At 35.7% G+C, this 25,116-nt stretch overlaps 1 protein-coding gene across 1 annotated transcript in view; it reads right to left on the reverse strand.

Annotated features, from left to right (window-relative positions):
* The window catches only part of Megf9 (multiple EGF-like-domains 9), a 112,099-nt gene that overhangs the window by 85,909 nt on the left and 1,074 nt on the right, over nt 1–25,116 (reverse strand).

The following is a 25,116-nucleotide window of genomic DNA, read 5'->3' on the forward strand; positions in this document are numbered from 1 at the left end:
ACTTAAAAAAAGAAGAATGGGGACCTTTAAAGGGGCACAAAATTTTAGGTTTGTAAGATGAAAAGGTTCTTGAGATAATACAATATTATTAAATTGTAGTTTAGCAAATTCAAACTGTTTTAGCGGAAAACTAACATTATATAGTAAGTCTGTATACATGTCTTAGCCAACCAAGGATTTGAGGGAGTCTCAATGCTGCCACTTGAGTATCTGCTCACCTCTACCACTTCCTTTTTCTCTATTCTTAAGTGAACCTGAGGCCAAGAGAAGTATGTTTATTTTCCAGACCAATTTTGAAGCTAGACAGTCTAAAATCCAACAGTGTTTCTAACAGTTAACCCTGGGCCTCACTTTCCTTATCGTTACAGAATGTAGAAATTAAACAAAAAATACAATATCGTGCCATGCTCCAGGAAGGATGGTTCATCTGTTAGTTAAAAAAGTGTCAAATGCTAAGGTAGAAAAGCAGTTCAGGAAAGGGGGCTGGGGAGGGGCTTCCTCCTGTTGCAGGAGTCCAATATTACGTAGTCACAGTTTTCCAGAGAAGGCACGGAGGTTCAAAAAGTTTAAAATAACATTTTGTTGAGTAAAATGTAGGTTTCAGTTTCTTTTCCTGTGGTTATGATAAAGTATCCTGACAAGAGCAACCTAGTGAAGGATTTATTTTGGCTCACAGTTCACGTGTACAGTAGAACATTATGGTGGGGAAAAGGTGGCAGCAGGAGCTTGAGATATCTGGTCTTGCTGTTTCTGCAGTCAGGAAGTGGAGAATGAGAAGCTCAGCTCACTTTCCTTCTTATATAGTATAGAACCCAACCTATGGAATGGTGCCACTCACAATGCGTGGGTTTTTCCATCTCAATAAACCCAATCAAGATAATTCCTTACAGGCTAGGTCAGAGGCTTATCTAACCAAGATAATCCCTCACAGGTTTGCCTGGATTCTTATTTTATAGGTGATTCCAGATTCAGCCAAACTGACAATCAATGAGTGAACAAATGAATATTAATAGAACTTAAGTAGGAAAAATTCAAGAACACAAGAACAGAGAGCTAAAATGTTCTCTGCATTTACCAAAGAAAGGATTCTCAGCAAACTATAAGTTTATTAATTCAATCATTTACCAAGCTACATTATGCCATAAATAGAGTCTATAATTTCTAGGTAATGTGGATACAACAAAGAAGGCAGATATGGTCCCTGATCTCCAACCACTTACTGTCTTGTGGAAAAAAGAAAAACAAATAAGCAATATATTCTGTTAGGTATCATATGGAGATATTCATGTGGTATTAAAGAAAAGTACAGTACAGCCCAGGCTTTCTGAAGGAGAACATCTAACCGGGAACAAAGAATGAGGAGGTATGATGGAGGTTAGGAAACAGCATGTATATGATTTGGGGACAAGGAAACATACCCTAGAAATTTTAAGACACTTCATTGTAACTAGGGCAAGAAGTAAAAGCAGAAGTAGTGACATGTGAGGGCTGAGTAGCCATGGGAGAATTTTACATAAGAATCACAGGTCTGCATTATAAAATTATAACTCTAGAGACAATGTGGAAAATGTCTGGGAAAGAATGAAGGCAAAGAAATCTTAGCAGTCTGCTAAAATAATTCACTTAAGACACAAAGAAAACCAAAGAAAATGGCCAAGAATATGTTACTGTTAACCCAACCACAGGAAATTCATCATCACCTGTACCTGAAGGCAGCTTGTGTCTTAAAAACCTAGGATTCTTTTTATGGTAGTAAAAACAAATAAATTGTGTCAGTAAGTTATCAGTGCCTCGAATACAGAAGGTAAAAAGGCATATAAAAGCAAAGACCCTAATATAACAGCCCACCAAAATGTTTTCAGATTTAGGCTGCATAATTCACAAAAATCATTACATTGTTCACATAAGAAAGCACCTTCACCTGTATAGTATGTCAATGGCCAATGACAATTTTCATATTTTCTCTTCCCTAAACAATTTTCCTACCCACATTAATAGCTTCTGAGAGCTAGAGATTTGTGCTAGGCTATGTAGAGGCAAGTATTGCTTTTCAGCTGAATAAACAAAGACAGACAATGAGGGTAATGTGGCAAACAGGCCTGCCCACTCAGATATTTTCCAAAGTAGGAGTTCATGCTGGGCTCCCTCAGTTGGAAAGCTCAAGGGAATAAACATTCCAGATATATAACTGAGTTAATATCAAAGTCATAGTCCATCAGCACTACATTCTTATTAAATGGACAGTGTGCAAAGTGTTAGGGGATAATTATGAGATGCAAGGGCTTGAAAATTCAACAGAAATAAAAAGGTAGGCAAAGTGCATATTTTCTGACAACACCAGACCTAGTACACATAAAACAATTTTCCTTACCTGAGAGACCAGGCAAAATAGTCCTACTCTCAACAAAACCTATTTGTATCTGAGGTTATACTCTAAGATCAATGGCTTGTATCAAACAAATAGAATATTTGGCTTGGATGATGCAATGTTTGAGGCAGCCTCTCTGTCCTTTTCTCTCACTCAAAATGAACAGTACATTCCTATCCCGGTCTGCTCAAACATCCAGGGTGCCAATGAATGGCAGTCCAGACTCCTCAGTGACCGAGCAACCAATATCCCGGACTTTAAAAAGAACATTTTGCAATGAGAAGTTCTTCCACCAATGGACTATTTGCTTGAGTTGTTTTCATAGTTGCAAATGACCCTCTGTTGTAGATCAAAATTGTTTCTTTATGAACCCTAAAATCACTCACGTAAGGGTAAGACAGAGGAAGAACAACATGAGAAAGGGCAGAAGAAATTAGATATTTAAAGTAAAAAATACATCATTGTAAAAATTATGTGTAATAAGCATTTGAAAAGAAATCTAAGGGACTGGGAAGATGACTCCATGGTTAAAAGAATACTGGGTGCTCTTATGAAGGACCTGGGTTTGATTCTCAGCCTCCACATTGCTAGTCACAGTCTCCTGTAATTCAAGTTCCTGGAATACAATATCTTCTTCTGATCTCAACAGGAGGAGGCATGCAATGCCCTTAGACACATGCAGGCAAAACATTTATGCACATTAATAATAATATCCAAAGAAAGGAATACAAATAATTTCTCACATTTAATATACATTTATGGATAAGCATTGTTCAAATAGCAAATTTCAACAACTACTTAACAGTTTCATATTGATAAATCATCTCTTTGAATCAGATTCCCTACATTGAGAAAGTGCATTCTAATCTGTACCTAACACTATCAAACAGTCCCAGGGTTCCTTCCCACCTCTATCTTCAATTGGGCTATACTAGATACTTAATAGTGCAGAGAGACAATGACATAAAGCCATCGATTTACATTACAAAAGCAAACTAAGCTAGCAGCCCAGCTTTAGCTTTTGTAAGGTAAACAGGTGGAAGTGTTGATAAGGCAGTGCTCAATACGAGGTAATGGCAGTCCAGATGGGTAACAGGAACAGGAAGGGTCACTATTTTGTGCATTTTTTTTATATGTTCAAAGTCAAGTCTCTAAATATATCTAACAGCAAGCAAACAAAATAGATTTCTTTAGTTAAAAAAGAAAATGATTTCCTGAATCTCCATTAAACTATATTAAGAAAACCGTTAGTTTTTGTTGAAAATGATTTAGAATGGAGAACCCACTTCTTTCAAAAATACATTCATTCTGAAATATTCATACATCATAGAATGACTGGCATTTATTTAAAAATAATTTCAGAATAAGGTAATCAGATGGAGGTATCTATGAGAAAATGCCTTGTTTGGGGGGCCAAGAAAATGGTTGCCCAGGTAGACAGAAGTCATGTTCCTATTATGTTAATTTTGGCATATGCCCCAAATTTTCTACAATAAAGAAGTGTTTAAGCTACTCTCATGCCATACTTTATTGGATGTGTATTTATGATGACAAGGTTTCTCAGAACCTGAACAAAAAGCCAAAGTTCAAATGTGTGCCAGTAAAAGACTCTTTACCAAGGTTAATTTGAATACAGTACAACAGTTTAAATGGGTGTTACCATGTTTCCTAAGTGTTTGGAACAGAGATAAGTTGCTATTCCAATGGTGATTCTAACAACTAAGCTCTTCCTTCTGAGCTCTTAATGTTTAAGTGGTTTGCTAACATTTTCTCATAATATTAGAGAAGGGGAAAGACTTCAGGTTGAAAGTACAGAAATACTGCCTTGTCAGGGAAACTAACAAAATATGATAGGAGTAAATGAAAAAATATTGAATTGTGCTTATTTATTACTCATAATTAAATGACATGATTCTGAGAAAGTTCATTATTTCTCCTAGGTTCCTTACCATATCCTACAAGTTTGCAGTAAGGCTACAAAGTGAAATGCATGTAAAAGAATATAGTAATTACCTAGAATATTCAAATTATTATCCAAGACTATCAAGCTACAAAGGACTAAATAATCTATCATCTCTCCCCAGCCTTTAACACAAATAAATTTTTTGGCACACAGGAGGTGCTTGCATTTGGCCAGACAAACACCAGGCTCTTTGCAAGGTCCAGCATCAATTGAGAATTTTATTGGGTCTATTTAATTTACTTTAATCATCTAAGGATGAATATCACACCAACAAGTCAAATAGGTTTTAAATGGTTTCTTAACAAGAGAAGCTAGACAACTAATTCATACTCCTCTATTACTATGTTATGGTATAAGCCCTTTAATCCACAATTAGAGGCAGAAAAGAAGAAAAGAAATAGCCAGTGGTCTAACTGTGTTTGCTGGGCGTCAGCACACTTTTGGAAGAACAATGCATTTTCCACAATCTTTACAAAGCAAAAACCTTATCATATCACTTTCTGGCATACACTGCAACTCATTGCTTTCAGAATAAATATTTGAATATGGCCTGGGAAGCAGTGCATGATGTGACACTGCTGACCCATTCCAAATCCAGGCTTCACCGTTCCCTGGATCACCCTGACAATGCTAGGCCACTCAAGACTTCCCAAACGTCCCATTTATGTGCTCTCCTACCTCTACTTTCCCATGGACTTCCCTAGGTTCACCTTCTCTATCATCTCAACAATTCCTACATATTTTCAAGATTCATCTATAAAAATTTCCTGCAGAAAGCTTTCTGTATCATCCTCCTAGACCTTCTAAAAGTCTGAGTGGGGAGTCCCTTCTTTGCTCCTCTAATTTCTCTGCCCATACTAGCCTCTGATCTAATTTTCTTTATTCTCCACTGTGTTCTCAAGGACACAAATCCTGTCTTATTTGTTCCTCCAGCAACTAGGTTAACAGGCATTCAGTAGTGGAAAACTAACAGACCTGAAGAATGGACAAAAGAACTGCCAGTAATAACTATGCTATGAGTAAGGCAAATGTGAAGTTTCTATTACATAACTAAAAATAAATACATGGCTAGACATGTAGCTGAGTGTACAATCCAGAACATGTAGAATATCCTGGGTTCAATCATCACAGAGACAATAAATGAGAATGTAATGTGGAGTTTAATCATGTTAATGATGTATAGCTGAGCATGGATATAGACATATGGAAAGAAAAGATCTAAAAATTTGTAACAGTTAACAAAAAAAAAAAAGGAAGATAACATCGAAAATATATTTGTGACTTTAGTCCTAGAAAACTAGTGACCACTGACTTTGGTTGAATGTTTTCATAAATGCATACTCTGTTACACAGATTATAAATTAAAAGAAGTACAATAAATACAAATGTTGGATTTCTGATAAGCTATTAAAAGACTTGCTAAAAACTGGGTTGGTGTGCGATATTACTAAAAGTAAGTCTCCAGAACAGCTACAGCAAGTTTAAAGATCTCTTTCCCCTCTCTTCTCTTCTTCCCTTCCCTCTCTTCTCTCCTCTCTTCTCCTCTCCTATCCTCTCCTTTCTTTTTGACAAATATCTAGAATCTACTTGAAATATTTCAAGTGTCTTGTACACAAACACAAAATTTCACATTAAGGTTGCAAAACAAGTATCTTCATTGCTACTGTCTTCCACTCTGAGAAACTTATGTCTCATCTTTTATACCAGCTAAAATGGCCCTTAGTGCTTGGATGTATGATATATTTCCTTAATTGACATCCTGGATAATGTATGTTTACTTATCTGATTCATATCAGTTCCTCTGGAAAAAAATCCACTATACAGACCAGTCAGGCTAACTAACAATGACAACGACAGCAGCAGCAGCAGCAGCAGCAGCAGCAGCAGCAGCAGCAGCAGCAGCAGCAGCAGCAGAAAATAAAGCAAAAATAAAAGCAGTGTAGTGTTGGACAATGTTTTGTTGTCTCCGATAATGTGCGAACTTCCTACTACAAATACAAGGATCACGAGAAAAGCTAGAGAGTAGTAAATAGATTTATAATTTAGACAAACTAAAAGACTACAAAGTGAGAAAAGAGAAGTAGACACGCTGAGTGAGTGAATGATTCATTTAAAACTAATAGGAATGGAAGAAAGAATATAACAGAGAGCATTATGTTCTTCTATTTCTAGCATGCAAATTTGCCATGATAGAATGACTTCAAAAGTCTGATGCATCTGGGTTTGAATCCCATAACTAGCACTTCTCAGCCACATGATTTTTGAATAAGCAACCCGACCTCATTTTAGATTTTGGCTCTCCATTGTAAAAGCACCAGATTTGGAAGGATTAGAAGAACAAAATAACCAAGAATTGGAAGTAGTAAAGGGAAACAGATATTCAAATTATAGCAGTAAAATGTACAGCTAACACAAAGCCAATTTATATCAGAAACCTTAAATTAGTTTAATTCATACAATAACTCCCATTGTCTATAATATAGGTGAGGATACTAGGTAGGTAGCACAGCCCAAATTACAACTGGACAGCTTTGATCCAGAGATAGTAGTCATCATTGACCATAATTATCAACTTGAAAAGCTCTCTTTCAGTCTAACTAAATTACACTTTCATTCATGATAAAACATTAACAACTAAAAATTCTAGACTGTGTTTCTACTATCTCACTATTCCTATGCAAATTAATTTCAGCATTATTAAACTTCCTTTCTTCAATAGAGTTTTTAATTTTACCGTCTGTGTGTATATACATGTTCTTCTAGGGGGTGTGTATGTGTGTACATGTACATATCTTCTGCCAGGGGTTGATACCAGCTGTCTTCCTTGATCACTCTCAACCCAGAAAAGATGATAATCACAGATGTGACTAGTTATAATAGAGAAGGGGAAAATAGGTTCATAAAGTACAAATATAGTATCCTCAGGCCATTTTTGTGGCTACTGACCGTAGTAGCAGATCTATGGAAGTTCCCAATTAACTTTTTCTGGTTATGCTTCTGGATAAGAGGAAGAGGTGACCAAAGATAAATAAGACTGTTTCCACTCACTTATTGTTTGGAGTCTAATTGGAAACTATGAAACAATGCTCTGAACAGGTCACTCATTCAAAGGTCTCTCTGGCTACTGTTTCATTCCCAAAGGTAAATAATTTATTTCAGGAGTCTTCTCCTATCCAATAGTTACCAAGGAACTACCACATACAAGGACTTAATCTAGGCGCCTGTGTTTGAGAGGGGGCCTGCCTTTGTAGAGCTTACTTTCTAGAGGTGGTAGGCAGTAAGTATACTTCAGGGCAATGGAGCCTTTCATGCTAAAGATGAGATGATGTCAAAGTGTAAACATTAATAAAGCATAAACGTTTAAATAAGAAGACAGAGAGCCAGTTCTGAGACAACTGACACTTAAAACAAGAATCCCTTAAAAGCAAGTATTCATACATTCAGTAATGTTAGAACGCATAATTCACAATAGCACTAAAAGACAGCATGAACGGTGTTTTCCAAGGACAAATAAGTTTGTTAGGTGGCTGAAAGAGGTGTTTGACATCTGGCATTCTTTTCAACAGATTGCTGTTAAAATTCCTTGGTATTTCAGAATTATTTTCTATGTAGTGTATTTATGCATATTCTTAGCTCTGATTCTCCATCAAATGGTTTAAGTCAGAGTCTTATATTATATCCCTGGCCTTCCCTGCAATCAGGACATGTATAATGACTGAAGATAAATAAGTCAGATGCACATTCCTTGTCTTTAAAACTACTTTAGAAACTATGGGTCCAAGGAACGAGCATGAGGTTCTCTCTCTTGGCTGAGGAGATGATGTAGTGTAACAATGGGCCTACTATCAGGTTCAGTGCCCAGGTACTCGTGTTCTCATCAAGCTATATCCAGTGCTCAGTAGCAATGTCAGCAGCCCATTTGGTGGCATCATCAGGCATCACTGCCAGCTTTATGGCCTATATTGGGTTCTCCTGGTAATTTTCTGATACCCTCAAAATCCTTGTAATAAACCTAATTTCCGATTAAATCAGTGTGTTAATTTCTGTTACTTACAATTAAGACTTCTATTTAAACTGAAGACAAAGACACTCTAGGCAGAAGAAAGCATAAACAAAGTAAAATGGTCTGGTTAGCTTAATGATTAAGGAAACAGGCTTTGAGGCTAAAAAGCTGAATGTAAATCAAAGTTCTACATTTTAATAGCTATGAAAATTTGTTCATTCTCTTTAAAATCTTAAAACTTCAATTTCAGCAAAAAAGAACAGGAATCATAATACATTTTATTATTATACTTTCTGAGTATTAAATGAGGTCATACAATTTATCTAAAGCTTGGTGTTGGACACAGAAAAAGACCTTCACAGATGATTGCTTCCTACACTATTACTAATGATCACAGTAAGTATGTATATGGTGGAAAATACGGCATTCGGATTCTACTAGAGTCTAAAGAACAAGTTGAAGGATGAAGAAACTGAGAACAAAGATAATGAAGAACTTTTTTAAGTCATTAAACAACTTGGGCCTTATGGGCTGGGATTACTTACTGTTCTCAGCAGGACTATTGTATTATACTCTAAATATTAAATTATTAATTATGAGATTGACATGATTGGGTTTTTCATTGTATATGTGTGCCCTATATCTAAAGTTGGACCTGACCTCTGCTCTTGTCCACTTGCAGATGTGATAGCATTATTGTTGAATAGTCATTCCCCCCACACTGAAGCTATTTATTCATTCTTTTTAACAAACAAACCCTCCAAAATTTTACACATCATATGTCAATGTTTTTTGAGTGGATCAGATTGAAAGAAACTAATTTTTCACTAAGAAGTTGATTAGATGGAGACAGGGCTGCAACCTGAGGTGACTGGCAGAAGTCTGACTCATATTTGCTCTTCTGGCCTTTTGTGACTTTCGTATAGGTTATTATAAATCAGCATCTTGATCTAGAGCTCATTTTAAGTTAATTATGAAAGGCCCTATTGTCAGTCAAGAACAATCAATACTTTCGTTTCACAGTGTATGGTTTCACTTGCCAAATTCTAACAAGCACTACATGGTCATATGTCAGCCCTAACCATCTGGTGCTGAAGGGCAAGCTCACAGTCACTCCTTGGTTCTGTTTAACATTTCCCATGCTCATCCACCTGTTTGTCCTCATCTTATTCTTACCACAACCTCCTCTCTTTACTCCTACTCCACCCACTCTACTGCCTTTGAGAAAGGCTCTTTGATCTAATTTTGATTTTTGTAGGAGCTACTGAAAGCAAACATGGATCAGTATGTACAACTGGATCCAAGTACTGAGAAAGAAAAAATATGAGCTTGCTGGAGGAGGCTAGAAAAGGTGAGAAAATCAGAAGCCAAAATGAGATCTGTACCCACTTGATGCTTTATTCCATTTTCTGCTACTCCCATCTGCTTTGGCAATGCAACACAATTAAGTCAGAGGAAAAGTGCATAGCCTTTGGAGTCAGGAAGAGCTGGCTTTAAATGAATGGGCTATTAAGTAAGCATTATTATACTAAAGTTACAGAGGTAGTACTGAAGGCCAGGTAGCTGGTATAACTTGTACATGCAGAGTCTATTTGGTATCTTCTGAGAAAGAACAACATGCTACCAATACAGAATTGAACACACAGACTTACACTTTGTGAGGCCATTTAGGACTGCAACCTGGTACTAACAAAAGATCCCAGAGGCATGCACACTTAACAGACTGCCAATTGCTATTCCAGAAATTCCTTAAAAGTTTGCATTTATTGCTTCAGGTTCTCTCTCCCTCTTCCTCTCCCTTTCTCTCCTTTTCTCTCCTCTCCTCTCTCCCCACCTCTCTTTCTCTCAAACTGGTCTTGGCATCCTGATCCTCCTGCCCCTAACTACTGATTGTTTACATTCACCTTTTGAAATAGCTTTCAGATAGTCCAGCGCTGTCATGTCTGGGGACGATTCTCACTTGAACTGGGCCCCTCTAAAGGACAGGGCATAGCCTTTGAAATGACACTGGTCCTACCCTGCATATTAAAGCACTTACTAGAGAAGTGTGATTTGTGACAATGTATGTTTTCCTAATTATGAAAGTCTTGTCAGACTGTCAAGAAAGAGTAAGTTTATTAATCTAGAATTACAATGTTCTGACATTACCCTAACATTATTGATAGGTAATAAAGAAACATAAATAATAATGACAGCTAATTTTGAGTGTTTAGTATGTGGTGTCTATTAATTTAAGTGCTGATTTTTTCCCATCTGTATTAACTTGAGTATTTCTTATTTACATTTCGATTGTTATTCCCCTTCCCGGTTTCTGGGCCAACATCCCCCTAAACCCTCCCCCTCCCCTTCCTTATGGGTGTTTCCCTCCCCACCTCCCCCCATTACCACCCTCCCCCCAACAATCACCTTCACTGGGGGTTCAGTCTTGGCAGGACCAAGGGCTTCCCCTTCCACTGGTGCTCTTACTAGGCTATTCATTGCTACCTATGAGGTTGGAGCCCAGGGTCAGTCCATGTATAGTCTTTGGGTACTGGCTTAGTCCCTGGAAGCTCTGGTTGCTTGGCATTGTTGTTCATATGGGGTCTGAAGTCCCTTCAAGCTCTTCCAGTCCTTTCTCTGATTCCTTCAACGGGGGTCCCATTCTCAGTTCAGTGGTTTGCTGCTGGCATTCGCCTATATATTTGCTGTATTCTGGCTGTGTCTCTCAGGAGGTTCCTGTCTGCCTGTACTTCTTTGTTTCATCCATCTTGTCTAATTGGGTGGCTGTATATGTATGGGCCACATGTGGGGCAGGCTCTGAATGGGTGTTCCTTCTGCCTCTGTTATAAACTTTGCCTTCCTATTCCCTGCCAAGGGTATTCTTGTTCCCCTTTTAAAGAAGGAGTGAAGCATTCGCATTTTTGTCATCCTTCTTGAGTTTCATGTGTTCTGTGCATCTAGGGTAATTCAAGCATTTGGGCTAATAGCCACTTATCAATGAGTGCATACCATGTATGTCTTTCTGTGATTGGGTTAGCTCACTCAGGATGATATTTTCCAGTTCCAACCATTTGCCTACGAATTTCATAAACTCGTTGTTTTTGATAGCTGAGTAATATTCCATTGTGTAGATGTACCACATTTTCTGTATCCATTCCTCTGTTGAAGGGCATCTGGGTTCTTTCCAGCTTCTGGCTATTATAAATAAGGCTGCTATAAACATAGTGGAGAAGTGCTGATCTTTTAACAGTGCCATACACATTAAATAATTTAATTCTTTCTTAGCATTATGTTTCAGTATAGATTTTGCAGTTCAAAATTCAGAAAGTACAGATCATTGTATAGGACACATATCAGTTTTTAGAAGGCCAGGACTACTTTGAAGCCATGTCCTCAGCATAGCACCTAAGCATTTTGGCAATGCATGAGCTGGGCAGATGGGCACCCTGCTTTCTTACCACAGGTCTGAAAATATTACAAGCCAGGCTTGGTGCCAGAATGCTTTAGGCTTTCAGGGGCCCCTTGAACCCAGGAGATACACACAAGAGCAAGTCACCTATCTGGTTCTTCCAGAGAACACCAAGCAAATCATCTCAAGTCATATGTAAAGGAGATTTGTGTTCTTTATGGAGGTCAGATAAGTTGTTTAAATGTGGTGAATTTTTCCATGTCGATCAGTCATATATTTAACTCCAGAGTGCTAAATTCAACTTGATTATTTGTTCTCTTAACAAATAAGTGATCTCATTTACTGCTGTGAAGAATGGAGCAATATGCATAGCAACAGAATATTAAAATTGGTGATACAAAGCTTTATAAGATAATTTCTCCCCTGCAAATATTTGGAGGTATCTAATATGGTAATTTGAACATACCAAGCTCTCAGTGTTTGATAAAATAAATTAACATAATAACACTACAGTTCTACTAACAACTTCAATTGGAACCCATCTTACTTTAAAATATTCACATTTGTGACATTATCTGAAAGAATGGTTTTTATGCACTATATACATATAAACATACATATATACATACATACATATATAATTTTATCAGTGACAGGGAAGGAGAGGAAAACAAAGCTGATATAAAAATATCTGCAGTTACCACTAAAAACTGTCACTTCTATTATATCTGAGTTCACTTTTTAACTTTGCAATTGCTTTCATATTCTAAAACATATATTTATACACTTGAACATAAAATTGGTGAAGCAGAATCCATTCAAAAAAGCACGACCATAATCCAGGCCTAGTGGCACATGCCTATAATCCCAGAACATAAGAGACTAGAGCTAGCCTAAGCTCAAGGCTAACCTTCAGTGAAATTTCAGAATAAACAATAGACAAAAATTGAAATGAGCAAGCAAACAAAAATCGATTAAAATAATATTAAAGATTTATAAAGCCTGATTTATTATGTTTTATTTCATCAAGCTAATCAGCAAAGAATGGCACTAAAGTGTCCCAAATTTAAACATAACAGCAGTTTATTATACAAAAAAATAAATATTATAAAATATAACATGTATAAACTCATATAAATTTGTATATGCTTTTTGTTTGTTTTCAAAAGCTATCCTAGTCACAGTATTTTATGAACAAATATAAACCACATAATCTGAATAGAAAGCTTGAACACTATAAAGCCTTTTTGTCTGAGAAAAACCCAAATTAAGTTACATGTTTCTCAAAAACCTTGGGATTCTGGAAAATATATTTCATTTTATAGATAGGGAACCTGACATCGATCATTAGAGATTATGTTCACTAACACATAAAATCAATGAAAGGAGGACAGGAATTTAGATCTGACTGCCATTCCACTGATTAACTGAAACTTTTAGTCCTGCATTTGTGGACAAGTTGAAGCAACAAACTAACACAGAAATTAAAACCAGTTAAACGGGATAGGTTTGCAGGCAATACACCAACAATTCAGTATAATAATACCCAACAGCCAAATTGCTTTGTGTGTTTGGTATACTGTCTAGCTATTCATTATCCCACACATTATTAGTGGGTGGTGGGTTTGTATTATTAATGCTGTACGCTCAGAACTAGGACTGTAAGGAACATAAAGCCAAATAAGAAATGTACAGCAGTAAAGGCCTAATATCTTCTTTTAACTAAACCTCAACAGGAAAATGAGACAAAAAGCAGCATGTCAGAATGCTGACCACGTCTATTGGCCCCTATTATTCCCACTAACCCTTTCCACACCTGGACTACATTTCTATAAATGACTGACAAGATTGAAGGAAAACTAAAATGCTATTCAGTTCACCCAAGTTCCTTCAGAGTGTCCAACATCCAAATATTTCCTAGAATACACTTATGTGTGTGTGTGTATGTATACACACATACATATATTTTTATTAATGAAATTTTTATTATTTAATATATTATTTTATTATATTTATTGTTTTTATTAATGATATTTTCTTTATCAACATTTCAAATGTTATCCCTTTCCTGGTTCCCACTCCAGAAACCCCTTATCCCATCCCCCCAACTCTGCTTCTATGAGGGTGCTCCCACTTCCTCCCGCCTCCCTGAAAATTAAGAGGAACTCAGAGCTATCATGTCCTGCTCACAGCTTACCCCTTTGCCCACATTCATGAAGTAAAAGCAGCAGATTTAAAAGAAACCATGAAAATATAAAAAGATCCCCGGGCATATGTTAGTTGCTAAGAACAACAAAATACTGAAACAAACTTTCAAAATCAGTTATCTCAAGGGCATAACATTGGCTAACTAAAATTTATTTAACATTCCTCTTGTAAGTTGAAAACATTCCTGCTCCTTATCACTTTCTCTTTGACTAGGCAGAACACATTCCATCTTCCAAATGAATAAATTTCTCCTTTCCTTGGAGCTTAGCTGTCTCCCTGGCAAGGCATCATATAGAACAGCTGTTCTATTACCAGAATAAAAGCAACCCCATCTGATCTAATTGCAAAACATATGGGCAGATTGAAACCAAACTTCTAGGGTGCAGTGTGCCTTTAAGGGGAAAAATATCAGATTTCTATTAGTAAAGGACAGTAGAAAAATGCCATGAATTCAAATATTGTTCGGTTTAAACAGTGTCTATATAAATAAAGTTTAATTTTTCTTATTTTAAATTTTATTATGTATTTTGAAAATGCAAATAAAAAAGTACACACCAAAATTAACCCGACCTTAAATTCTAACTCAATGAACTTCTATAGAGGTAGAATAGTATTGGGAATGGAAGCTCTGGAGCTTTATCCTGGATTTTACAGTCTCACTACCAAATATATTTTTATGCATTTATCTGTCAAAAATGAAAAATACATGACAAAATTAGAATTAGAAAAACAATTACCTTTATATCCTCTTTCACAATTTATGTTCATTGCCTGCATTCAATCTTTCCCCATCCCCTAATATACTATTTAGTCATTCTTGTCTTCTTTTCTACATTTTATACTGTACCCACATGCACATTGCTTAGACATTTACATATATTATTAGCTAGATTCTAGAGATAGAGAAGAACATGTTTTACTTTTCCTTCTGAGATTTTGTGACCTCACTTAAAAGCATAGATTCTAAGTCCATTCATTTTCCTGCAAATCTTTGATTTCACTTTTCAGCTGAATAGTAGTCCATAGATATAGGAATTTTTTTTTTTAGCCAGTCATTTGTTGATTGACCAAAGGTTGATTACTACCATGAATAAAGCAGCAATGAACATGAGGATGCAAATATCTTTGTGGTGGAATGTGAATTCTCTGAGTATATGCCCAGGAATGAAATAGAGTACGGCTGTTCTATTTCAAAGTTTTTGAGAAATCTTCAAACTAGTTTTCACAATGGTTGTATTAGTTTTCATTCCAACCACTGGTGAATAAAATTTCTGTGTCCCTACATCCTGTCCAATATTTGTTGTCATATTTATTTATGAGATCCATTCTGACAAGGATGAGGTGGTATTTCAAAATAGCTCAATTTCCCAATGGCTAGGGACATTGAACATTTTAAAAATAGTTATTGGCCATTTTTATTTCTTCTTTTTAAAGTATATATTTTCATTTGTTGATTGGCAGTTTTATTTTCTTAGAACTTAATCTCAGTAATTCTTTGTAAAGTCTAGATTTTAGCCCCTTGTCTGATGTGCAGCTGGTAAAAATCTTTCTCCAATTACGTGGGCTGTTTGCTCTACTGTTTCCTTTGCTGTACAGAAACTATTAATTTTTACAAGACCCCTGTCTATTGACACTTGAAGTTAGTTCCTGTCATATTAGTGTTCTATTAAAATGTTCTTTCCTACCCCTATATCTCAAAAGGTATCCCTTATGTTTACTTCTAGAAGCTGCAGTATTTCAGGTTTTAAATTAAAGTTTTTGGTCCATTTTTAATTGATTTTTATAGAAGGCGAAAGATAAGAATTGAATCCCCTCTTCTCTTCAGGTACATTAATATTAACTTTAAAGTATTTGTTTCAAATCCTTTAGACTAGGTAAAATGGAAAAAAGACACAATATCCCATGTTCAGTTTTTATCAATCACTGAAGTTAATCTTTCCTAAAGAAAAATACATTTAATCCATCATCTCTGCCTGTCTAAATCTTGTAGATTTGTCAAGCCTCAGGAGGTTTCCTATTTCAGACAGCATCTTCTACAGCTTTCTTCAGAATGGCATCTCCCTGACACTGAGCAAGTATCTCAGATGCACATCAAACTTGCTCAGCCAATTACATGACTCTGTGTCACATCATCTGACTTAACCTCATGTAAAGAGAGATTTACCATGCTTATCACAACTTCTGTCCATTGTTTTTATTTTATAGTTATCTTATGACTATAGAATAAAAATTGGATCTAGTGAATAAAAAAACCTGGAAATTTCATCAAAATATCAAAAGATTTAAATTTTACCCATAATTTTATTCCTTGGCTTATTTTGGTAGATTTTTCCTATGTATTTTGCTCCTTATTGAAAGGCTTTTAATGACTACAATAATTCAGAAAGCAGTATAATTTATTTACCATAAAAGTTAGAGTAGGAAAATTCTGTTTTAAATCTCTATTAAGAGAATGTACCCATTATATAAACCAGTTGAGAATATAGATGATTGGTGTGTAACTTGTGTATGAGAGTGAAAATGAGGACTGAAGCTTGGTGACTACATGAGTAGACCTACCTGAATTCTCTTATTTTAGTGCTGGCTCCCAAACACATCTGAGGAAGTACAAGTACCCACATAACACAGTTTATAAGTCAAAGTTCTCATCTCATTTTATAAATAAAATTATTTGCCCAAATCATGAGATTAGTAAAATGACCACAAAGCCCATATGTTATATACAAGAACTCAGCTTTCTAACTTGGCAATTCTTTCTACCCAAAATATCAGATTCTCAATTGCCTATTTGGTTTTTCTTTTAGCTAAGAAAAATAGAAAGGACAAAGTTATGTAATAAAATTGAATAATTAGTGTAATATATAAGTTCTCAGAATTGGACATGCTCTATTGATTTGAGAAAAAGAGAAAAGCTAGAGGGAAGTTCATTTTAAGAGAGAAGGTCATGATTGTATTATATTCCTCAAGAACATACTGTATGCCTACTCTAAGTACCAACCACTCTTTCTTCATTCATTTGGTCACTAAATACTGAAAATCTATTTGGGGATATTCAATGGCAATATAAATGTAAATTACTTCTTTAAAAATCACACATATTTATTTTATGTATAGGTACTATGGCAAGTGTGTGGGAGGTAAGAGAACAACTGGGGGAGTCCATTCTCTCCTTCTCTTGTTATATTTATTACTGGAGAGGTAGATGTGTTGTGTGAGCATGCTTACAAATGAGAGAGCACTTACATACACATGTGGAGTCAGAGAACAACCTATGAAAGACAGTACTCTCCTGCCATGTGGGTTCAAGGAAATGAACCCAAATTATTGTGTGGTGAGGGTCACCTTTACAGCTGAGTCATATCACTAGTCTCCTTTCTTCTGAAGCTTTCTGAGTCCCAGTTTGCCATCTATAAGGTGGGGATGATGACATTTAACTCCTTTAATGTTTAAGAAAAAATTATGTATATTTTAAAAGCCTGATAAGAAATTATCCATATAAGTACTCAGTTATATTTGTTGCCACCATGTTAAATATTAGAGTAGAAAGGAAATGAAGTCTCTTTTCTATCGAGCAGAACTTTGTGTTTGGTGTAACACAACTGAAGAGGTAGATTAAGATAGTTTTAAACAGATTCTTACCATTCATATTCCTACATAAAAATTTTAAGATAAAGAAGAGAAATGTATTTGAGTTTCCTAATCAAATGCCATAGCTTAACTTGTTATTTCCCATACCATTTATCTTTAATTATGACTAGGTTCTTTTTATTACATTTCCCAGCTTCTGTCTAGGAAAGAAATGTAGACAATCCTAACCTCTAGTCACCTTCTTTCTGCTATATAGATATGAGCAGTAAAATCAACCAAAGGATTAAACTCAGCAAATAAACTCCAAGGACAACAGCTAGAAAAAAAATGATCAAATGTGAAACCTATCAAATAACCAATAACAGAATAGTGGACAGAGACTAAGCCTTTTTACATTTATATAATACACAGAAATTAACCTCAAGGTAGATGAAAAGCTCTAGAAGATTCCAAGAGCACTTTGAAACCCATACTTGTTAATTATTAGAAGCATTCTGTTCATTATTAACTTTAATTGTATTTATGCAAGGAAATTTCTATCATTCAAAAGATCAAAACACTTGTTTCTCAATCCAGTTAAGCCTCATATACCAAAGCAGTATATAAAAAATAGCCAATATTATTCATAACAGAAAAACAAAATTGCTCCTTAAAATACTTTATATTTTGTTGCTTAAAAAAAGTCACAGAAAAAAAGAGAGGTTTTCTTCTGCATAAACAGAATTCAATTCCAAGTACCCTGATACCAAGACATCTTCAAGGACTTTTTGTTCATCTAGAAAGATCTCTTGGAAGAATCAGGCTTTGAGGAAGACAAAGTAGTAAATTGTTCACTAGAGAGGGTAATTCGGCTTCTTAAATAACAGGGAAAAGGGGTAGGGCTCAAGAATGAGACAGAGTAAGAGAAACTCATGGAGGAGTTTGCACTGAACACATGAGCAAATAAAGATGGAAAGTAGAAGAGTTCTCAGATAATTACCTGTGGAAGAGTTGCATTACTAGAGAGATTATTTTGACATAAATTTATTGGATATATTTGAGCAAAAAACCTGATAGGTTACTACTTTTTAGCAAACATTTACTATGGATCCTTGCATAACTTTTATTTTATCACAATTAAAACAAAATCTCTTTTTAAAGTGGCAACTGCAGATGGTATAGATGTTTCTACTAATGAAACGGTAAACTAAAATCTATACTTTAAAAAGACCTAAATGTAGCTAAAGAAATACCTGTAATATAATGTTGAAATTAACAATAAAGATTTTTACATCTAAAGAAAACAAACAAAAAATCAAGACCAAGGCAAAGGCATAAAATAAATGTATATGTAATTAAAAATATCATCTAATGTTCTTTCAGCTAAACAAGATCCTCTATCTGTATTTGCTTCTTCTCTATGAAGTACCCTCAAGCAGTAATCTCCCTACCCATAATTTATCCGTCAGTAAAAACAGCACTGTAATACTTCGCTCCATTCTGTTTTATAAGGATACCAGGACATCTGGGAGGATAATGCACATATGTTTAGAATGCTAAGATGAAAAGTAAGGCACTTTAATTTTATGAGTCTTTAGTTAAATCAAGATAAAAAGACCTCGTCAGATTATTTCAATGTGTACATTTTCAACTAGCCAGAAGGCTTCCTGGAGACTCTAAACTAATGTTATAGAGTTTATGCTATTCCAGAAACTAATCAAACTAAGGAATTTCTACCCAAAAGTATGCACTAAAGCCAGGAATAAGTACAGTAAATATAAGATGTCCTTATGACTAGACCTAAAGATAATTCATACAAATACATCCATCAAAGCAAAACAAACCCTATTCAAAAGGATGAGCTATAGTTTAATATCATAACCATAAACTATTATAAAATGAAATGTTAAAGATGGATGAGCAGTATACAATACAGTAAACACCAAAGAGCATGGGGCCCCAGTATCCTTATTTATAAAATAGGATTGAAGTTACAGCTCAAAGGAGGAGTATGTACTTATCATATGCAAGGGCCTGAATTTAATGCCCAGCACCAGAAGAAAATGAAAATTATACTATATAACAATACCTCACTATTCTAAGAATAAATTATTTAATGTGTGTAAGACATTTTGTGCTAGAAGCACAGTATGTTTGCAATTACTATAATAGTGATTCACAACCCTCGAACCTAATGCTAAATGGTAGAAGATTCAAAATCAAATATTTTTTCTGCTAGTCTTAGTAGCAAAAGATACCAAGATTTAGAACAGATACCAAAGAGAGTTTAAGTTTTATTAGCCTCAAGTGGACCTCTTAGAACAAAAGCATGGTGAGGTCCCCAATACTGGTAATCTTTTCATGGTGTTAACATTTACTCTCCGGTCAATAAGGCAGGAGTGACACAGAACCCACTGGACTCTCATATTGTCTTCAGATAAGAAGGCTATGCAGGTGTTCTCAGTATCCACCTGTCTTTTCACAAACACCCATGTTTTCCCTTTAACCTACTGCAGTTACTGGGAGGAAGAGGGGTAAGGAGGGCAGCTCAGTTTTAGGACCAAGCTACAACTGAACTAGGGAAGGGACAGGGTTTAGGATGGACACCCAAACTGCAGCTCTGATGAGCCAGTAACCCATAAAGTTTTGAACACTGTTCACAGACAAGCTCCCAGCTTTTAATATCAGTGGCCTAGAGCCCCTCTTTCAAGACATAGAGCTGGACTTGGACCACCTAGTCCCCTTCCCAGGCAGACATAAAGAAATACTGACCACAGGATTCTTTTGTCCTCGTTTAGCAGAGTTGAGCTAGGACTTTGCTTCATCTTGCTTTTGCCAATAGCTCACAAACAAAACTTGGGCTCAAGTGTTTTATAAGTATTGGCCAGCTGATGCAAGGTCTGGACCCAACAAATATTGAAGAAAATTATTAAGAATCCAGACACATTTCAGTTACTTACACTGACACAGAAGGATGGCTTAAGCCCACTATATAAGGCCAACCTAGGTAACATAGTGAAACCTTATCCAAGGTGCGGAAGGAAGTACTTGTAAGTATTTCAAGATTGGTAAAGAACCAGGTTGTCTGTCCTGCAATTTCTACCTTGAATACACTTCAATAAAGCCTGACTTGATCAAAGGAAAGGGTACTCATGATTCTTATCCCATTGAGTTGTTGATACTGAGCATGTTAATATGAATGTCCTCATAAGTCTGATTACTAGCTATTTTCCCAGCTTCACCAGGATGAAAAACTCTCCAATATATCTCTATACACATAGGTTTTTGATAAAAGACTTTGAACCCATCTTCTCTTCGGAACCTATACAGATTGTATTTTCATAAAACAAATACTAGACACAAATAACTACATATAATAAGACTCTGGGCTTACCATTAAAGACTATTGGGCAAAAAAACAAAAAAACAAAAAACCAGCTTTTGGTCCAGCTAGGAGGATCCTACATTTCTAGAATGTTCTTGTCAAATGAACTCTAAGGGATTAGTTAGGCATGGTGGTACCTCCAACCATCCCCTTGGGGGTGGGTAGCAGTAAGAGGATTACAAGTTAGAGGTCAGCCTGAGCCACATAGCAAGTTCTAGGTCAGCCTGAGCTATATAGCTAGACCCTATCTTAAAAAAAAAAAAGCAAACAAAACAAATCAAATAGAATCCATTTGTAATATTGCATTCATTCCTCATGCTATTAGAGATTTCAAACTAGATATTGAGGCTTGCTTAAACAAAGTCTCTTCTTGTAGTCTGGATCATAAGTAAACAATTAAGACTCCTTATAAGGTATAAATGTGCCTTGATTCATACACATTTAATCATCACAGATCCTAAGAGCTGAAAGAGACCCTTGAGAACTAGTGTAAGCTATTATCCTTTCCCTTCCAAACTGTTTTAACATCCATAAATTTCTTCTTCCAGTGAGGTAAGAATAACCTGCCCTGACTTGTCCTTAGACTTGGTTTGTAGGAACACCCTGCAAGTCATTTTAACACCCTGGGTGGAGTACAACTTGAGCTGTAATAAACATCTGAATTTGACATAATCAATCTTAAAAGCATGGCAAAATTTTCAGGTATTTTACAAAAATCACAAACATTTCTAAGTCCAGATAAAAGAACATTTATCTAACACATATCTTTTAAATAATAAGTTAAAATAGTCAGATATCTTGATGTATTCAGTGAGTCAACCACACAATTTGGCTGCAAGAAAAAAAATGCTGTGCTTAGGGGACTAAATACAAAATCACTATTGTACCCAGAAAGAACAAGGTAACCACTCTCTCTGCTATGAGCTATGCTGGAATATATCTAGACTATTGGGTTCAGCTCTGTTCTGTGTTTAGGGAAGTTACACAAAACTGAAAAGGTTCACAATAGAGGTGAACAAGATAGTGAAGAAATATGAGGTCACGTCAAGTAAAGATGAATGAAGAAGCTGAAATTATTTGTACTCAGAGTACAACTTCATTCCCCATATCTGAAGATGTGCACTGAGAAAACAGACTTGTACATGTTTCCAAAGGCTACAATCCATTTAGTCAAATGTTAGCTAAAGCAGAGATGTTTCACCTAAGCTTATAAAAGTATTTCTTAAAATGTAGAGCCATGCTGGGCTTTAGTGGCTTCTAATATTCTATTAATCCACATAAAACAAACAAGGAAGCATTTGTCATTACCTTAGGGCCTTTCTGCTGATTATTACTCTCTAGTAAGATCACAGCATTTCCATCCACCCTTCATCCAACCAATCAGTATAGTGTTGTACCAGGTTTGTGAGAAGAAAGTGTCTGCTTGCTGGGTAATTAGTTTCAGTTTGCATATCAGTGTCCCTGTGTAAACAACAGGATCCCAACTGACTGGTAGGTAAGAGCTTTCAGCTAAATCTCTAGGAGGGAAATTTTTACTGATTCATATAGCACTTTCCAAGACCTTTCCAATCAAATGATAAACGGTAACCAGTTCTCATAGAAATGTTGAAATAAAATTCTACAACCATCTTTCCCAATGGCAGGAAATCCAGCTTTGCAAGCCAAATCAGCTTTTTCAAATTCATATAGTAGTTTTTCCTCCTTTGAAGAGCTATACTTACTATCTAAAGTAGATTGGAGCCCATGCTATAATTAAAAAGTCCCAGTTGAATATATCACTGTAAGGCTAAAATTGCTTACCAGTAGACCACAAAGTCAGGCAAGCTAATGAGAACTAAACAATTCTGTGAATGAATTTACAGAGGACTATAAATTACACACTTTTTAAACAAAGGTAAAAGACCTCAGTTTGATATTCTGAAGTGTTTGCTACAGAAAGACAGCCATACAGATGTTAGCCTACAGAAATTATGAAAAAAACGTTTCAAATAATAAATATTCATAAACCAAGCTTGGTTTCACTTAAAATGTATTTGATTCTAAGCAACAATTTGTTATCAAACTATCAGAGGATATAATAAATACATGATGGATTTAATAAGAATACATTCTTCTCTGTGCTTTTCAAAGCAATCTATGTATGTATGTATGAATTAGGAACTGGTTAAATGAATTAATAAGGAATTGGTTAAACAAGTCTACTTTCTGTGTGCATATTTACAATGAAAAATACTATTGGAAGGAATACAGTAGATGGAAGGTACTAACATGAAAATAACTAAGTTTGATGTTACACAGTTAAGTGGTACATCAAGATGAAACTATATATATGGATATATAATTCCATTTTAATTTTACAAATTATTAATTACTTAAGCTTTGGTGGTGACTGGTGATTATTCACAGTAAAGAAGTCTCTACCCCTGAGCCCTAAAATTATTTTAAAATATTTTTGTGTTGATATACATCCCAAAAAAAATGTTATAAGATGGAGCAAACTACTATTAGGAGTAACCTCTAGGTCCTCTAGGAACCAGAACTAGAGAGCCGTGAAGGAGTGACTGTTGTCCTTTTCTTGTAGGCTTCTGATTATCTGTTTTGGCAGTAAGGATTATCTTTGTGTTCTTAATACGTCAAACATGAAGTGACATTAATTGTATGTTCATTTATCAGATACTAACAAAAGGAAGCAACTTCTAGTTAAATAATATATGCTTAAAAACTCGGAATTTCTAACTCATCCTTTTTCTATTTACTAAAACAATGTTTAAAAGTCACAATACTTGGCTTCTTGATATTTTTCTAATCAGAAAACAGAGCTGGTCATAAATAAAACACAACACACACAGGTGGTGCTTATCAAGCACAGAAACTATTCTAAGCACTAGTTAGGTATGCATTGACTTGGTGAATTTTTTTCTTTCCTCTCCTAACCGCTCTCTACTGTTTTTCTTTCTTTCTTGATAAAGTCTTGTTACGTAGTCCAGGTTGCCTTAAATGTAGTATGTAGCCAAGACTGGCTTGAACTCCTGCTCCTCTTGTCTTTGCTTCTTCAATACATCAATAATATAAACATTCAGTCCCATTTTACATAATTTTCAAAGCAAACCTATAAGGACTATGATAACCTTCATCTCGAGGTTGAAGAAAGTGAGAACACAAGGTCCTGCCCACACAAAGTGGGGCAATAAGCTGGAATTCAAACCTAAAAAAATGGACTCTAGAGTCTACACTTAGATACTAGTCTAACTTTTAGTAACATGTCAATCTCTATAAAAAGCTAAAAAAGCACCAAAGGTTTAAAAAATAGCTAGTTAGTACATTCCTTGAAGCTAAAAGAGATCCAAATGTGGCTTTTGGGGGTGAATAATCCGCATTCCTACTTATGCCTTTGCCAAGCTCCAACACACGATTCAAGACTTAGCCATCTGGGAAAATCCTCTACCAACTCAACTGTAGTCCAAAGTCCATACCTGACTCCACAGTAAACCACTGAGCCTAAGAATTAGGTCAACGATCAGATCAAGCTAGACAAGTAAGTGCTCTGGGCAAATCTCCACCCCAATGCAAAGCAAAAGATCTCAGAAACTTGCAGAATTTCTTAAAGAAGTAGGCCTTATTGGTTGAGCTCTTGGCCTACTTAAGATGCAAGAGGGTGAAAGAATATCTTAACTATGAACACTTTTACCAGTAGAAGAGCTACATTTCCTATTGTGAGCTCAGGCACAAATTGGCATGTCAGCATCAGCAGTAAGGAATATCCTCATTTTAAAAAGGGCAAAAATGGGCATCCCTGCTTAAATGGCATTTGCCCAAGCACTGACCTTAGAATGGAGACAGAATGAAGTGGTGCAAGGAAGGGATTTAACCTAATTTATAAACTTGCTCAACCTAGATACACACCTGTCCCAAATGACCTATCAAGTCTACTTATTTGCAGAGAAAACACCGACTACAATGACGTTTTTATTTTTAATTTCAGGCCTGAAGTGGCATGTTTGTAAGCAAAACATATTCTTTATCTTTTCCAACACACACACACACACACACACACACACACACACACACACACACACACACACACACACACGACACCAGCATCTATTAACTATTAAAGAAACAAGGAAACTAGAGCTTTGAGAGAATCCCTTAAAGGTTTTTACCTAGGCATTGATAAAGCACCACTCTAGCTTTCAAACTTTCCCCCAAATATCTCAGGTGGGGTGGCCTTCTG

Source organism: Rattus norvegicus, chromosome 5 (assembly GCF_021556685.1).
Source record: "Rattus norvegicus strain SHRSP/BbbUtx chromosome 5, alternate assembly SHRSP_T2T, whole genome shotgun sequence".
Lineage (NCBI taxonomy): Eukaryota > Metazoa > Chordata > Mammalia > Rodentia > Muridae > Rattus > Rattus norvegicus.